Source organism: Mus musculus, chromosome 13 (assembly GCF_000001635.26).
Source record: "Mus musculus strain C57BL/6J chromosome 13, GRCm38.p6 C57BL/6J".
Lineage (NCBI taxonomy): Eukaryota > Metazoa > Chordata > Mammalia > Rodentia > Muridae > Mus > Mus musculus.
The window spans coordinates 66,210,205-66,228,782 of record NC_000079.6 but is presented as its reverse complement, the minus strand read 5'-3'; the positions used below and the strand labels follow the sequence as shown (position 1 = coordinate 66,228,782).

The window sequence follows — 18,578 nt, the reverse complement described above, 5'->3', positions numbered from 1 at the left end:
TTAATGGGTATATCAAGTGTCAAATGGGCAAAACCATGAGAGTCTATGAACATTGAAAAGAGCAACAAACATCTTTCCAGAACAATGAGAAGATATGTAGTTTTCTGACTTTGTTAGACTTTCTGAACATGATAGGAGTTTTTGATGAATTGGTTTTCTGACTTTACTGAGAATATCTTCAAAGTCACACTGAGGAAAAAATCTGGAATTTCATCTGTTTGTCCTGCTTCACAGTGCTAATATGCTGTGATTCACACTACAGGGAAATTATGAATGCAATCAGTTATAAAAAGCTCTGCATTGTTTCATTGTTCTTCAGGTACAGGAAATACATCATATAGAAATCTCATATAGAAAAAGGTTGTTACATATACATATATAAGCCATGTTATAAATGCTTTTACCATCACGGGTGTTATCAAAGAGGCAAAACAACTCATAGAGAGGGAGAACACCATGAACATGCAAAGTGATAAAAGCTTGAGAACTGATAATTCTTTATTATTAGACCAACTTGTAAAATTAATTAATATAGATAAAACGATCGATAAAGGTAATGAGTGTGTCAAAGCTTTCACATGTGCCAATTATCATTCCAGGCATGTAAGAAGTCATAGGTGGAAGAAACTCTATGAATGTAATCAATGTGGTAAAGCCTTTGCAAGACCCAGTCATCTCTACTGTCATAAAAGAACCCGTACTGGAGAGAAACCTTATGAATGTAATCAATGTGATAAAGCCTTTTCCTCTCACAGTAGTCTCAGGTATCACAAAAAAAACCATACTGGAGAGAAACCTTATGAATGTAATCAATGTGGTAAAGCCTTTTCATGTCACAATAGTCTCAGATATCATAAAAGAAACCATACTGGAGAGAAACCTTATGAATGTAATCAATGTGGTAAAGCCTTTGCAAGACCTGCTTATCTCCAACATCATAAAAGAACCCATACTGGAGAGAAACCTTATGAATGTAATCAATGTGGTAAAGCCTTTTCCTGTCACAATAGTCTCACATATCATAAAAGAACCCATACTGGAGAAAAACCTTATAAATGTAATCAATGTGGTAAAGCGTTTGCAAGACCTGCTTATCTCCAACATCATAAAAGAACCCATACTGGAGAGAAACCTTATAAATGTAATCAGTGTGGTAAAGCCTTTGCAAGACCCGCTCATCTCCACCGTCATAAAAGAACCCATACTGGAGAGAAACCTTATGAATGTAATCAATGTGGTAAAGCCTTTTCCTGTCACAATAGTCTCATATATCATAAAAGAACCCATACTGGAGAGAAGCCTTATGAATGTAATCAATGTGGTAAAGCCTTTGCAAGACCCGCTCATCTCCACCGTCATAAAAGAACCCATACTGGAGAAAAACCTTATGAATGTAATCAATGTGGTAAAGCCTTTTCCTGTCACAGTGGTCTCAGATATCATAAAAGTACCCATACTGGAGAAAAACCTTATGAATGTAATCAATGTGGTAAAGCCTTTGCTACATCCAGTCATCTCCAATATCATAAAAGAACCCATACTGGAGAGAAACCTTATGAATGTAATCAGTGTGGTAAAGCCCTTGCTACATCCACTCATCTCCAATGTCATAAAAGAACCCATACTGGAGAGTAATCTTAGGATAATTATCAATGTGGAAAGACTCTTCACAAGGGAGAAGTCAACAAAGACCAAAAAAAAAAAAACTCATAGTGGAGAGAAATCTTAATGTAACCAATGTGGTAAAAGCCTTTTCACAAAGTAATTATATCAAAAAGATAAAAGAACCAAACCATTTTGGAGAGAAACCTTATGAATGTAAGCAATGTGGTAATGAAGTCTTTGCATGTTCCACTAGTCTCCAAAAATAAAAGATCCCATTCGGGAAAGAAACCTCATGAACATAATCAATGTGGTAAAGACTTCGCAACTTTGTAATCTCCATTATTTTAAAAGTACACATACAGGAGAGAAACCTTATGAATGTAATCAGTGTTGTAAAGCATTTCAAGTCACAGTCATCTGCAATGACATAAAAGATCACATACAAGAGAGAAACCTCATGAATGTTGTCAATGCAATAAAGCCTTTGCATGTCATAATTCTTCCCACGTACACAAAATACACCACACTGGGGAGAACCCTCATTATTGTAATCACTGTGGTAAAAACATTGACAATTTACTCTCATCTGCAACTACTTAAATGAACACATTCAAAAAGGTAACTGTTTCCTTTTTCCAGAGTACTAATCCCTTGTGTGACACAGTCATCACCCCATACATAAAAGAACACATATGGCAGAAAAACTGCATGAATATAATGAATAAGGTAAACCCTTTTGAGGCCACAGTCATCTCCAAATACACAGAAAAACTGTGCAGGAGAGAAACCTTATGAATGTAATTGATGTGAGAAAACATTTACATATCACAGTCATTTCCAAGTACATAAATGAGCACATAGTTGAGAGAAGCCCTGTGATCGTAATAAAAGCGTTAAAGCCTTTGCGTGTCACTGTACTCTCCAAATACTTAAAGGAACACACGTTTTAGAGAAACCTTACAAATGCAATAAATGTGGAAAAGTCTATGCATATCACTATAGTCCCCAAAGACATAAAAGAACACATAATGTAGAGAAATATTTTGAGTAGGCTCTCCCAGCCTGAAGCAGGCTGATCCAGACTTTGACCTTGCTGCCACTGAGAATTAGACCACCTTGGGTGGAGCCTTCCTGCCTAGATGGCTCTGTTGTTAAGCCACTGCTGCTGTTCTCCTTCAAGAGGTTGCTGCCTGCTAAGAGGCCCCTGAGATATTCCAAAGACTACACCCTGTCCTGCACTGTCCTCACCTGCAGCTGGTTCCAGGCACCAAGAATGGATTGGCAGGAATGGGTCTCCTCCCCTTTATAAGCACATTTGCTATTAAACATTTGAGCTTTGATCAGGAACCTTGACTTAGCTCCATTATTTCTCCAGACCATCTAGTTCTCTTTCAGCTCCAGTCTGCCTCCCAGGTGTACCCCTTTTCTTGTGAGCTGCAGTTGGCTCCCAACATTTGTGAATGTTGTCAAGTTGGAAAATCCTTTACATGCCACAGTAGTCTCTGAATACATAAAAGAACACATACTAGAGAGAAACCTTGTCAATATAACCAATGTGGTAAAGCCTTTGCATGTCCTAATCATATTTAAATGTATTAAAGTATTTATAGTAGATATAAACTATGTCAATTTGAATATGCTTGGCCCTAAGCAGTGGCACTATTAGTAGGTATGTCTTGTAGGAATAGATGTTACTTTTTTGAAGGAAGTGAATTACTGGGGTGGTGGTGTTTGTAGCTTTGGCCAGTATAAAACAGCCCCACCTAATGTTTGGCTGGAAGATAGTCTCTTCCTGCCAGCCTTCTCATGAAGATGGAGAACTCTCAGCTCCTTCTTTAGCATCATAGCTGCCTTCATGCTGCCATGCTTCCTGCTATAATGGTAACAAACTAAATATTTGAAACTGTAAGCCAGGCCCAATTAAATATTTACCTTTAAAACAGTTGCCTTGGTCACAGTTTGTCTTCTGAGCAATGGAAATTCTTTCTAAAACAGAGGTTAGGACCCCAGACTTAATTATTGCTATGATAGGCCTGGCCATGTTTTTGTTTGAAGCAATGTGGAATTTTAGACAATGAATTTGTACATGCATTAAGTGGAACTTAATGGGACACTTTAGGAGGAATGTGCAACACATAGATACTGCAGAGCTATTTGAACTCTATATATGTTTTTTATGATGTTTTGCTTAAGAATGTTGTTGCTTTTTGACCTTGTCTGAAGAGTGTTGCATTGACAAAAGAAGTATGAGGAAAGCCAGCATAGCCTTTGTCCTGTGTTTACTCTCATGCTGATTGTTTTGATCAAGCATAATATTAGAATGGAAAAATATAAAATGTAAGGTTCAATAAGAAAAGGCTCACTTAGTGTGGTGGCACGCACCTTTAATCCTAGCACTTGGGAGGCAGAGGCAGGCAGATTTCTTAGTTCAAGGCCAGCCTGGTCTACAAAGTGAGTTCCAGGATAGACAGGGCTACACAGAGAAACCCTGCCTCAAAAAAAGAAAGAAAGAAAGATAGAAAGGATGGAAGGAAGGAAGGAAGGAAGGAAGGAAGGAAGGAAGGAAGGAAGGAAGGAAGGAAGGAAGGAAGGAAGGAGGGAGAGAAAGAGAGAGAGAGAGAGAGAGAAAGAGAAAGAAAAAGACTCACTAAGATGTTTAATGAACCTATATCTTGTGATAAAAAATATTATATGACATTAAGAGCAAGGTGATGTTAAGGCAAGATTCCATCCAGGTAATCTTATGCATGTGCAGTTTTAGGAAGGAGAACTCTATCACATTAGGAATGATTTTTACCTGGTTATTCTTTTCATGTGGACATAAGGAGATATAAATATTTTTCAAATTAACAAGGGATGGAGTGTGATTACTGTTCTGAGTTTACAATTTAACATCTAGATGGAAATTCTTAGGTTCAGGCATGGTGGTACATGCTGTTAATCCCAGGAGATAAGAGTCAAGCAGATAATCTGGATCAAGTCATCCTGGTGCAGAATTTTAGGTGAAGAAAAGCTTAAGTCCAGGCATGGTTTTCCATGCTTTTTATCCCAGCATTCAATAAACAGGGATACACAGATCTCTGAATTCAAGGTAAATCTACTGAGCAAGTTCCAGGACAACCAAGCTTACGCAGTGAAGTTGTTGAAAATTTGAAAGCTGGTGATCATGTAATAGAAAGGCCATGGTCCAGCCCCAGCAAGTAGCTTTGTCCCTGTGGCTCTGGCTTTAGAGGCAAGTGTAGAAGGGACTACTGAGACGATTGATGTTGGTTAGCTGTAGATAAAAATTAGGGGTGGTGAAGAAGAAACCAGCATCACTGAAGTGGAACCTTCTGGTAAGTGTTTTCTGGAAGGACAAAGATGCTGTGTTCCAGAGATACCCAAAGTTGTACCTTATGATGCTTCTGGACTTGGTCATGTGTGAGAACCACCCAGGTGGTCTTAGTTTCGAAGGCATGAAGGTGTCATGTAGAGCAGCTAAGACATGGCACAATGAAGAGAGTATTTGAGAGGAAAGCAGTGCACCCCTGTTACAGCAGGAAAACCCAGCATATTGAAGGTGTAAGTCCCATGGGATGAGTAGAAAGAACAGCAACAGCTGTAGAGTGAAGTCAACCAGAACCTAGGGTGCTATAGAGAAAAGAGCTGGAGAAGTGACCCACTTTCTTTTGAGGAGTGCGAAAGATCATGTGTAGATCCCAGCCAGTGGAACATGAAGATGTAATATTGTAGTTACCTTGGAGACCCCAAGATTTTGAGATGCTAGAGCTATGGGATAAGTGCTCAGGAAAACTGCTTTCCTGAAATAAGTCCAGCCAAAGAGAAAGAATTGTGCTGGAGTGAAATAAGCAGAAAGGGTTTGAAGAACACTTGAAATCAGACATGGATATGCAGAGTTTGGAGATTGACCTTCTTTGGTCCAGTATTTCCTCACAATGCTATTTAGGAATAGAAAAGTAGCTGGGCAGTGGTGGTTTGCGATTTAATCCCAGCACATGGGAGGCAAAGACAGGTGGATTTCTGAGTTCTAGGCCAGCCTGGTTTACAGAGTTAGTTCCACGACAGCCACGGCTACACAGGGAAAAGGGAAGTATATCCTGTCAATTTGGAAGTATGTAATGTGCTATTTGTTTTTGTAAATATAGGGGATTATAGTTAGGTGATTGGATGAATCTCAGATGATGAACTTTGGACTTTATTTATTTGTGAGACTGCTATAGATGATGAGTCCTTTTGAATTTGAATCGCATGTATTTTGATGTATTTTATTTTATGCTATGTGTAAGTGTGGTCCCCCTACACCCATGTGTTTGAACAATGAAATGTGGGCCAGCAAATGGAATGTGGTATCTTGAAATCGGTTGACTCAAGGAGTAGCAATGTCAGAGGTGTGGCCTTGTTGTAGGAAGTGCATCAATGTTAGGGTGGTCTTTGAAGTTCCACCAGTGCTGAAGAGACCCTCCTGTGTGATCCCTAGAAGACAGTCTCTTCCTGGTTGCCTGTGGATCAAGGTGCAGAACTCTCAGCTCCTTCTTCAGCATTATGTTTACCTGCATGCCCACTATGCTTATTGCTATGATGAAAATGGATTAAACCTCTAAAACTGTAAGCCAGCCCCAATTAAATGTTAGCTTTTACAAGAGGTGCCTTGGTCATGGAATCTATTCCTAGCAATGGAAATTCTAAGACAGAAACCCTGTGAGTGCAATTAATATAGTGAAGCCACTGCACAATTCTGTAGTCTTCTTCATCATATAAGAATTTGTACTGGGAAGAAATTCTGTGAATGTAGTTAGTATGGTGAAACTTTTGCACACCTCTATAGTTTTCATCATTATGAAACTATTAATACTAGAGAGAAATTCTATGAATACCAGCAATGTGATAAAGCCTTTATGGTATGGGGTGACTGAGGTCCAACACATCTCAAACACAGGACAATGCAAATGATAATAATTTATTATAATCAAGTCACTACTCATCAATAAGGGCCAAAAATATACTCAGAAGCTTAGCTGCAATACCCCAGCCCCTCCTTGAATCAGAAAGTTATACATCTTCCAAACCTTCAGGTTATATAAAAGTATATAAGCTGCAGGATTGAAACCACAACATCCTGTGCCAAGTTACAGCTACATCCCCCCACATCATGATTTTTCTCTGTTGTTACTTTATGTCAAATGATACAAGATGTAGGTTTTATGGTCTAGGGTATCATAGCCATTTGTTCTTTTGTGATTAGGAACGGGCACTATGTTTTGAGGAATAAAACACAAGTAACAGAAATTATACTTAGGAACAGTCATCATTTTGGTGGGAACAAAACATGAATAGTGAAACCTGGCCGGATATTGTGAAGTACACAGGTCCCCTAGGACTTGGGACTTGAACTTAGTTTCAAACCCAGCTTAAATGGAGAGTGATAAGAAAAAGGCAGTCCTTAGGACAAGTTTCTTTTGCTTGTTCCTGACAGTTAGATATCATAGTTCTCTTCAAATACATAACAGAATACATATTGGAGAAAAATCTTAAATGTAATCAATGTGATTAAAAACTGTTCACAACACAGTTATCTATGAACATAAAAGAACACATCGTGGAGAGAAAGCCTATGGATAAGCAATGTGTTCAAGCCTTTGGACATAGCAGTAAGCTGAGAATCCATGAGAAAAAGTCATAATGCAGAGAAAACCCATAAACACAGTCAATAGGTTAAGGTTTTGCACTTTTTGGTATCTTTAAACAAGAGTAAACTCTTTACTATGGACTCAATATATCAAAGCTATTACATATCACAGTAGTCTTTGGTGACCTTTAATAATACCAAAAGTAATCTGTGACTACAAAGAATGTGGTAAGATTTTAGCCTACATACTTATATTGAGTTCCTCAAGATTATTATTGGAAAAAAATGTGACAAACATCAACAATCAATTCATACATTATGATATCTTTACTTTGTTTGCAATGGTGTCAGCGTTTGGATGCTGATTATGGGGTAGATCCCGGATATGGCAGTCTCTACATGGTCCATCCTTTCGTCTCAGCTTCAAACTTTGTCTCTGTAACTCCTTCCATGGGTGTTTTGTTCCCACTTCTAAGGAGGGGCATAGTGTCCACACTTCAGTCTTCATTTTTCTTGAGTCTCATGTGTTTAGCAAATTGTATCTTATATCTTGGGTATCCTAGGTTTTGGGCTAATATCCACTTATCAGTGAGTACATATTGTGTGAGTTCCTTTGTGAATCTGTTACCTCACTCAGGATGATGCCCTCCAGGTCCATCCATTTGGCTAGGAATTTCATAAATTCATTCTTTTTAATAGCTGTGTAGTACTCCATTGTGTAGATGTTCCACATTTTCAGTATCCATTCCTCTGTTGAGGGACATCTGGGTTCTTTCCATCTTCTGGCTATTATAAATAAGGCTGCTATGAACATAGTGGAGCATGTGTCCTTCTTACCAGTTGGGGCATCTTCTGGATATATGCCCAGGAGAGGTATTGCTGGATCCTCCAGTAGTACTATGTCCAATTTTCTAAGGAACCTCCAGACTGATTTCCAGAGTGGTTGTACAAGCTTGCAATCCCACCAACAATAGAGGAGTGTTCCTCTTTCTCCACATCCACGCCAGCATCTGCTGTCACCTGAATTTTTGATCTTAGCCATTCTGACTGGTGTGAGGGGGAATCTCAGGGTTGTTTAGATCTGCATTTCCCTGATGATTAAGGATGTTGAACATTTTTTCAGGTGCTTCTCTGCCATTCGGTATTCCTCAGGTGAGAATTTTTTGTTCAGCTCTGAGCCCCATTTTTTAATGGGGTTATTTGATTTTCTGAAGTCCACCTTCTTGAGTTCTATATATATGTTGGATATTAGTCCCCTATCTGATTTAGGATAGGTAAAGATCCTTTCCCAATCTGTTGGTGGTCTTTTTGTCTTATTGACGGTGTCTTTTGCCTTGCAGAAACTTTGGAGTTTCATTAGGTCCCATTTGTCAATTCTTGATCTTACAGCACAAGCCATTGCTGTTCTGTTCAGGAATTTTTCCCCTGTGCCCATATCTTCAAGGCTTTTCCTCACTTTCTCCTCTATAAGTTTCAGTGTCTCTGATTTTATGTGAAGTTCCTTGATCCACTTAGATTTGACCTTAGTACAAGGAGATAAGTATGGATCGATTCACATTCTTCTACATGATGACAACCAGTTGTGCCAGCACCAATTGTTGAAAATGCTGTCTTTCTTCCACTAGATGGTTTTAGCTCCCTTGTCGAAGATCAAGTGACCATAGGTGTGTGGGTTCATTTCTGGGTCTTCAATTCTATTCCATTGGTCTACTTGTCTGTCTCTATACCAGTACCATGCAGTTTTTATCACAATTGCTCTGTAGTAAAGCTTTAGGTCAGGCATGGTGATTCCACCAGAGGTTCTTTTATCCTTGAGAAGAGTTTTTGCTATCCTAGGTTTTTTGTTATTCCAGATGAATTTGCAAATTGCTCCTTCTAATTCGTTGAAGAATTGAGTTGGAATTTTGATGGGGATTGCATTGAATCTGTAGATTGCTTTTGGCAAGATAGCCATTTTTACAATGTTGATCCTGCCAATCCATGAGCATGGGAGATCTTTCCATCTTCTGAGATCTTCTTTAATTTCTTTCTTCAGAGACTTGAAGTTTTTATCATACAGATCTTTCACTTAGTTAGAGTCACGCCGAGATACTTTATATTATTCGTGACTATTGAGAAGGGTGTTGTTTCCCTAATTTCTTTCGCAGCCTGTTTATTCTTTGTGTAGAGAAAGGCCATTGACTTGTTTGAGTTTATTTTATATCCAGCTACTTCACCGAAGCTGTTTATCAGGTTTAGGAATTCTCTGGTGGAATTTTTAGGGTCACTTATATATACTATCATATCATCTGCAAAAAGTGATATTTTGACTTCCTCTTTTCCAATTTGTATCCCCTTGATCTCCTTTTGTTGTAGAACTGCTCTGGCTAATACTTAAAGTACTATGTTGAAAAGGTAGGGAGAAAGTGGGCAGCCTTGTCTAGTCCCTGATTTTAGTGGGATTGCTTCCAGCTTCTCTCCATTTACTTTGATGTTGGCTACTGGTTTGCTGTAGATTGCTTTTATCATGTTTAGGCATGGGCCTTGAATTCCTGATCTTTCCAAGACTTTTATCATGAATGGGTGTTGGATATTGTCAAATGCTTTTTCTGCATCTAACGAGATGATCATGTGGTTTTTGTCTTTGAGTTTGTTTATATAATGGATTACATTGATGGATTTTCGTATATTAAACAATCCCTGCATCCCTGGAATAAAACCTACTTGGTCAGGATGGATGATTGCTTTAATGTGTTCTTGGATTCGGTTGGCGAGAATTTTATTGAGGATTTTTGCATCGATATTCATAAGAGAAATTGGTCTGAAGTTCTCTATCTTTGTTGGATCTTTCTGTGGTTTAGGTATCAGAGTAATAGTGGCTTCATAAAATGAGTTGTGTAGAGTACCTTCTACTTCTCTTTTGTGAAATAGTTTGTGCAGAACTGGAATTAGATCTTCTTTGAAGGTCTGATAGAACTCTGCACTAAACCCGTCTGGTCCTGGGCTTTTTTTGGCTGGGAGACTATTAATAACTGCTTCTATTTCTTTAGGGGATATGGGACTGTTTAGATGGTCAACTTGATCCTGATTCAACTTTGGTACCTGGTATCTGTCCAGAAATTTGTCCATTCTGTCCAGGTTTTCCAGTTTTGTTGAGTATAGCCTTTTGTAGAAGGATCTGATGGTGTTTTGGATTTCTTCAGGATCTGTTGTTATTTCTCCCTTTTCATTTCTGATTTTGTTAATTAGGATGCCGTCCCTGTGCCCTCTAGTGAGTCTAGCTAAGGGTTTATCTATCTTGTTGATTTTCTCAAAGAACTAACTCCTCATTTGGTTAATTCTTTGAATAGTTCTTCTTGTTTCCACTTGGTTGATTTCACCCCTGAGTTTGATTATTTCCTGCCGTCTACTCCTCTTGGGTGAATTTGCTTCCTTTTTTTCTAGAGCTTTTAGATGTGTTGTCAAGCTGCTAGTATGTGCTCTCTCCCGTTTCTTCTTGGAGGCACTCAGAGCTATGACTTTCCCTCTTAGAAATGCTTTCATTGTGTCCCATAGGTTTGGGTACGTTGTGGCTTCATTTTCATTAAACTCTAAAAAGTCTTTTATTTCTTTCTTTATTCCTTGCTTGACCAAGGTATCATTGAGAAGAGTGTTGTTCAGTTTCCACGTGAATGTTGGCTTTCCATTATTTATGTTGTTATTGAAGATCAGTCTTAGGCCATGGTGGTCTGATAGGATACATGGGACAATTTCAATATTTTTGTATCTGTTGAGGCCTGTTTTGTGACCAATTATATGGTCAATTTTGGAGAAGGTCCCGTGAGGTGCTGAGAAGAAGGTATATCCTTTTGTTTTAGGATAAAATGTTCTGTAGATATCTGTCAGGTCCATTTGTTTCATAACTTCTGTTAGTTTCACTGTGTCCCTGTTTAGTTTCTGTTTCCACGATCTGTCCATTGATGAAAGTGGTGTGTTGAAGTCTCCCACTATTATTGTGTGAGGTGCAATGTGTGCTTTGAGCTTTACTAAAGTGTCTTTAATGAATGTGGCTGCCCTTGCATTTGGAGCGTAGATATTCAGAATTGAGAGTTCCTCTTGGAGGATTTTACCTTTGATGAGTATGAAGTGTCCCTCCTTGTCTTTTTTGATAACTTTGGGTTGGAAGTCGATTTTATCCGATATTAGAATGGCTACTCCAGCTTGTTTCTTCAGACCATTTGCTTGGAAAATTGTTTTCCAGCCTTTCACTCTGAGGTAGTGTCTGTCTTTTTCCCTGAGATGGGTTTCTTGTAAGCAGCAGAATGTTGGGTCCTGTTTGTGTAGCCAGTCTGTTAGTCTATGTCTTTTTATTGGGGAATTGAGTCCATTGATATTAAGAGATGTTAAAGAAAAGTAATTGTTGCTTCCTTTTATTTTTGTTGTTAGAGTTGGCATTCTGTTCTTGTGCCTGTCTTCTTTTTGGTTTGTTGAGGGATTACTTTCTTGCTTGTTCTAAGGCTTGATTTCCGTCCTTGTATTGCTTCTTTTCTGTTATTATCCTTTGAAGGGCTGGATTCGTGGAAAGATAATGTGTGAATTTGGTTTTGTCGTGGAATACTTCGGTTTCTCCATCTATGGTAATTTAGAGTTTGGCTGGGTATAGTAGCCTGGGCTGGCATTTGTGTTCTCTTAGTGTCTGTATAACATCTGTCCAGGCTCTTCTGGCTTTCATAGTCTCTGGTGAAAAGTCTGGTGTAATTCTGATAGGCCTTCCTTTATATGTTACTTGACCTTTCTCCCTTACTGCTTTTAATATTCTATCTTTATTTAGTGCATTTGTTGTTCTGATTATTATGTGTCAGGAGGAATTTCTTTTCTGGTCCAGTCTATTTGGAGTTCTGTAGGCTTCTTGTATGATCATGGGCATCTCTTTCTTTATGTTTGGGAAGTTTTCTTCTATTATTTTGTTGAAGATATTAGCTGGCCCTTTAAGTTGAAAATCTTCATTCTCTTCAACTCCTATTATCCGTAGGTTTGGTCTTCTCATTGTGTCCTGGATTTCCTGGATGTTTTGAGTTAGGATCCTTTTGCATTTTGTATTTTCTTTGACTGTTGTGTCGATGTTCTCTATGGAATCTTCTGCATTGAGATTCTCTCTTCCATTTCTTGTATTCTGTTGCTGATGCTCGCATCTATGGTTCCAGATCTCTTTCCTAGGGTTTCTATCTCCAGCGTTGCCTCCCTTTGGGTATTCTTTATTGTGTCTACTTCCCTTTTTAGTTCTAGTATGGTTTTGTTCATTTCCATCACCTGTTTGGATGTGTTTTCCTGTTTTTCTTTAAGGACTTCTACCTGTTTGGTTGTTTTTTCCTGCTTTTCTTTAAGGGCCTGTAACTCTTTAGCAGTGCTGTCCTGTAATTCTTTAAGTGACTTATGAAAGTCCTTCTTGATGTCCTCTATCATCATCATGAAAATGTTTTTAAATCTGGGTCTAGATTTTCGGTTGTGTTGGTGTGCCCAGGACTAGGTGGGGTGGGAGTGCTGCGTTCTGATGATGGTAAGTGGTCTTGATTTCTGTTAGTAGGATTCTTACGTTTACCTTTTGCCATCTGGTAATCTCTGAAGCTTGCTGTTATAGTTGTCTCTGGTAAGAGCTTGTTCTTCAGGTGACTCTGTTAGCCTCTATAAGCAGACCTGGGAGGCTAGCTCTCTCCTCAGTTTCAGTGGGCAGAGTATTCTCTGCAGGCAAGCTCTCTTCTGGCAGGGAAGGTACCCAGATATCTGGTGTTCGAACCTGCCTCCTGGCAGAAGTTGTGTTCCACTCACTAGAGGTCTTAGGATCCCGTGGGGAATCCTGTGTGGGCCCTTGCGGGTGTCAGGTGATTCCGCTGGCAAGGCACCCCGGTGCTCGAGTGGAGTGAAAGGGACTTGTGCCCCAGGTCAGGCCCGGGTAGTCTGCTTCCCTATTTATCGCAGTCTCAGGTTCTGCACGATTGGATTGGGGCAGACGCTGTGTTCCACTCACCAGAGGTCTTAGGATCCCGTGGGGAATCCTGTCTGGGCCCTTGCGGGTGTCGTGCGACTCAGCTGGCAAGGTACCCCGGTGCTCAAGTGGAGTGGAAGGGCAAAATATTCTATATTATGCTAAGATAACATTCTCCTTAAATGTGATTTCTAAAATTAACTAAATCTGTTTTCAGTGAGAAAAATTCATCTGGGTTTGAATATTCTTTTTTTTTCCTTTTAGGCAATATGTCAGTATTGAGTGAACACAGACATCATAGCTCTGTAAGGCATGTTGATATTGATTGCTTCTTTGTCTCAGGAGGTATAAGAATTGCCAGATCTCAAAGGTCTGTATTCTTTTTTAAGAAAATTGACACACATATAATTGTGTGTGTGTGTGTGTGTGTGTGTGTGTGTGTGTGTGTGTGTGTGTGTGTGTGTGTATGAATTGATAACAATGTATTCTTTGGAAAATATTTTGAAATTTCTCAGTCAAATCTATCCCTTTGTTCAAATTGCCTGGAGTCCATTATCACAGGTGTTGGGAAATTAGAAACCTGCTATTTGGTGTAAGTTGCAATATACAGGGAAGACTATCCTAAATTGAGGAATCTGTTATCTCATATAGATGAGGGATTCTGAATATTTTCCATATGTTTTTGTTGTTTGTTAAGGGGAAGTTTCTGGTATCCTGTGTCTTCAGACTTTCTGTTCTTCTGTTCAAGTAACTCTCCTCCCTTCATGTAGGTAAACATACTAACTTTTGGGTTGTGATAATTTTGTATCATTGAGTTGAATCATCTGGGCAGTCTTTTGTTTTTTATTGAAATTTCAGGCTTATGTATGTACTACTTACTAGAATTAGAAGCATTTGTTTAGGATTTTTCTTTAGTTTTCTTCTTGTCAAGATTGAAAGAACCTAGTGGGGAAACCCCCGACTCAATTCCCTAATCAGTGTGCACCCAAGGAATCACGAGAGCCCGTCTTGATGCAAACACACGAGGTAGTTTAATGACCGAGCTCCGAGCCAACATGTATCTCACAGAGGAGACAGAGGTTGTCGACCATAAGGCTCGAAAGCTAGGGGGTTTTATAGAAAAGGGTCTGGCGCTGGGGGAGGAATTGGCACGGTTTCACACGATTGGTTCATTTAAACACCAACAGAATGATTACACACCAGAAAAAGATTATGTGCAGGTTGGTGAGTCAGGAATTCTGAGGGCCAGGTGCTTATCTAAGTCAGCAGAACATCTGGTTAACTTTTAACCAGGTAGAAAGGGTGGGAGATAGGGAGGCACCTGGCCAATCTGGACATTCTTGTATGTCTTCTCTATCTTTATGGCTAGCCAGTTCCTGGGATGACTTTACAGCCTTTGTTCTTTGCTGTAGGCCCAAAAAGCCTTCCTAACTAGCAAGCTGCATGAGTCATGGACCTTGATTTTTCATTTTCTTTCACCTAGAAGTAGAGATAAGGATTTGTTTAATTCCCTAACAAAAGCTCCTTCCTCTTTCTACACAGGTAACCTAGCAACGTTTTACATGACAAAGCCTTGCCTGCCTTCAGCTCAGCCAGAGACTCAACCCCTGAGGAGCCTTTGTCTGATTTAAACACACAAATACCACTCCTGGTGTCCTGTCTTTTGGAATGTCAGCCTTGATTCCCATGGGCAGGCTTCATTCTCACTGTGATTTATGCCTAGCCCTGACCTGGGAGAACTTTCACAGATGGGATGCTATGTTTCTCTCATGAGTTTAGAACACCCAGGGCTTGAAATCAGACAATGCCCTGGCTTAGATTTAAAAAGCCTTTTAAAAAATGGAGTCTGACTCTCAGTTCCTCCTGTTCCAGTGAAATGCCCTGTCATTCACACAGACAGCTGTGGTGGACTGTGTTTCTCAGACCCTTGGTCGGTGAAAAACAGTTGATGTTGCCTGCTGCTGTAAGACCCCAACTCAATAGGTTTCTTAGACCCCTAGAAATGAAGCCCAGCATGGAGTTCTTTGTTCTTTCACCTTCAGCCTGAAAGAAGGCCAGCATGGAGTTCTTTTGCCTTCAGCCTGAAAGAAAGGTGAGATGGGTGACCCACCTAGGCATCTGACCCATTGTGTAAGGGACCAAGAACATTTACACAACTTCCCCAGTCGTTGTGGTGTAATCCTCCCCTCACTTTCAGTGAGAGATGAGCTGTAATTCACCATCCCCATATTTATCATGCTTATCCTATCCTTCCCTCACTTTATGGTTCATTCTTTTAAAACCTCAACTGCAACTGCTGGGGGTTGATCTCCTCTGCCCCTTGTGGGTTACGAGCTCAGTCTCAGCATGCTGATAATATTCAAATAAACCTCATGCGATATTACATCAAGAATGATTTCTCTCGAGTTATTGGGGCATCAGCTCATTCTGGGACTTGAGCTAGGGTCTCCCCAGAATGGGGGTCTTTCACTACCATCAGCACAGGTGGATATTGGGTGCCATATCATTGCCCAGGTGAGGCCAGGAGCTGTCAGTTCTAGTTTTTATTGCCAGCTTCCATCAGCAGAGGGGCATGGTAAGTGGCTTTAGGGCCTAACTGTTCTGTTGAAATCCAGCATGAGCACCCGTCTTAGGTCAGGAGCCATCAGCTCTGGGGTGTGTGCACTTAGTGGGCCTCTCTCAGGATGGCACACAGTGAGTCTGAAGACAGAGTTCCTCACAAACATTATGGAGCAGACTCTTAAAGAGACAGGCACTGAGGTGGGCACTGGCACCTAACTGTCTTCTGTCTGAATGTTAGATGTGGACTTGTGAGAGAGAGCAGGGTGAGATATTAAAATCCAGTTCACAAGGAATGGAGGCCCAGACCTGCCCCTCACAGCGTCTACTGTGGGCAACCTGCTGAGGAAGGCACAGGCAGGGGACAGAAAAGCCACAGGTGCCCAGGACTGTGGGGACTCCCATGTGCTGCCAGGACCTCTCTCAGGGTTGAGAAACATGTTTATTTCTCCACAGAAAAGCCTGAGAAAAGTGGCTCAGGACAGGGCCGTGGTGACTCAAGAGGAGAAACCGACCTCAGAGGAGGAATCTGACTCAGAAAATAAATTCACAAAACATTGTGAACATAAAGGGCCTACTGTGGGCATTTAAACAGGAGCCAGTCCACAGGACCCCCTGAAAAACGTGAAAAGACAGCACAGAAGCCTGCTTGCTCTGTTGTTGGTGTCCCCCGAGCTCAGCCATGGGGTGAATTGTCAGGCTGTGTCCGTGTGAGTGTGAACAATGACTCAGAAGATGAAGATGACTCGTGGGGACCTCTGTCCTCTACTCGGCTCAGGACGTCTCACAGTCTGTGTAAAATAGCCAGAGCCTGCCTGAGCAGAGATGCATTCTCACTGGGGAGGGACAGAGAGGAGGACGTGACTCAGACAGAGAGAGCTGAGATGTCTGAGACACGGAGGAGAGAGGTCACCTACAGGATGCTATGGGCACAGGGGCTTGAGTGGGGGCACAGTTGGGTGGAACGGCTCCCCAGAAAATGACCTGCTGGGGTCAGCATGCCATGACAGAGACTGCCTGCAACAGGCCAGGATAGAAACATCTCAGGAGCCTGTGGCAGCTCCGTGTAAAAATCGTTTGTTCCCATGTCTTCCAACCTTAGACCTGGACAGTGTCTGTATAGATTTCATTCGTGTGTGACTGCTTTTCAGTTGCCCCTGATGTGGATAATAATTCTTTTATACCCGACTTTCTTTCTTCTTTCTCCATCTACTACAGTGAGTTCTGTGAATCGAGATGTTCCCTGATGTCACAATTCTTAAAAGATTAAAAACTGAGGCCCAGGTGCATGCTTGTGCTCTCATTTTGGAAACAATGCAATAACTGCACAATGGCAATTCCGGATTCATGCTTGACTTGCAGAGAACGTTTGAGAGGAATGATTAGAAAATGAACTAGAGCAAACATCGGGACTCCGGTAAAGGAAATAACTTATGAAATGAGTTTTGCACAGCATTTGAGAGTGGTTCCTGGATGAACAAGTATAGAATATTTAAAATCTTATACTTGTAAAAGTAAGTCAGAGCACGGGGACTCTCGGGAGAGTCACTGTGTGCAGTGTGCTGAGGTGGAAAGCCAGTGGAACCGCTGAGTTAAGGGTTGACTTGATTCTTTCTGGCTGATGCCTGGCAGATTTGCCTACCTTTTTATCATAAGAGCTTAACAGGAAAATGCAAGCTGACCTCAGAGCTTTGAGCTTTTAAGTATAATAAGTTAAAATTTAAAGTTTCAACAATGATAAGTTTGCAATTATTATTACTTTGCCCAGAAGCCTGGGAATAGGGAAAGGTGGAAACTTTGGGGAACAATTTTAATTGTTGATTCTTGTGGGATTCCATTATTCTTTTGAATTTGATTTGCCAAGGAATATACAGTGTCTTTTTTTCTACCTGCTTTTGGAGTGTCAATAAAAGACTGGGGCAGGAGGAAGGCCAGAGAGGCTTAGAAGAGGAGGTGGAGAGTGAGTGAGTGAAAGGAGAATGCATGTGGAGTATGTGTGTGTATGGCATGTATGAGGCGTGTGTGTGTGTGTGTGTGTGTGTGAGGCATGTGTGAGAGGCATGTGTGAGGCCTGTGTGAGGCATGTGTGAAGCGTGTGTGTGAGGCATTAGTGAGGCATGTGAGCTGTGTATGTGTAGGGCTAGTGTGAGGCATGTGAGACATGTGTGAAGCATGTGTGAGGCATGTGTGTGGTGTTGTGAGGCACCTGTGTGTAAAGCACACAGAAGAAAGCAGAGGGCCCAGCCTTGAGCTGTGAGCAAGCAAGGGAGGAGTGCAGAGAGTGAGAGAAAAACTCTAAGCCTTGAAAAACCGCCTGTCAGTTTGCACCCAAATAAGCAGTCTGTGTCTGTTTATTATGTGCCTCCCAGATAGCCCCACTTCCAGGTGAGAACTCCGATCCCGAGCCGAGGCTAGACTCCTCCGCTGTTCAGGATCACGAGTCTGGCTCCAGGTTAGAAATTCATTTCATGGCCTCTGAGAGATCCTTGGTCTTTGTTTTCTCCCTGTGGTCACCGGAAGTCATTTATAAACCGAGGAAGAAACTTTATTTCCAGGTTTCAGCGAGTCAGAGGTTGAACTTTATTAATTATCAATAATAATGATTAAAATAAAAGCTGTGATGCGGTTTTTGCTTCCAGCCTACCACCACAGTTTGGCGCGGTGAATGGGGAGGAGTTCGTTGGAGTTGTGGCGCTCGCTCGCAGCTCCCCAGGAAAACGTGAGTTTTATTTCTCATCTCTTCTAAAGTTTAAGTAAAATGTTCATTTCTTCCAAAAAGAAAAATACTTGAGACAAGACTTTAAACCCGCCTCCGGCGATTGAGCATGCGCAGATTCCCAATCCTGT

General features: G+C 40.8%; 1 non-coding gene across 1 annotated transcript; it reads right to left on the bottom strand.

Moving 5' to 3' along the window:
- Positions 1-273: 273 nt before the first annotated feature.
- On the bottom strand, positions 274-343 carry LOC115488270. The gene has a single exon (XR_003950794.1). It is a non-coding gene; the product is annotated as a small nucleolar RNA SNORD36 (small nucleolar RNA).
- Between the last annotated feature and the right edge of the window lie 18,235 nt (positions 344-18,578).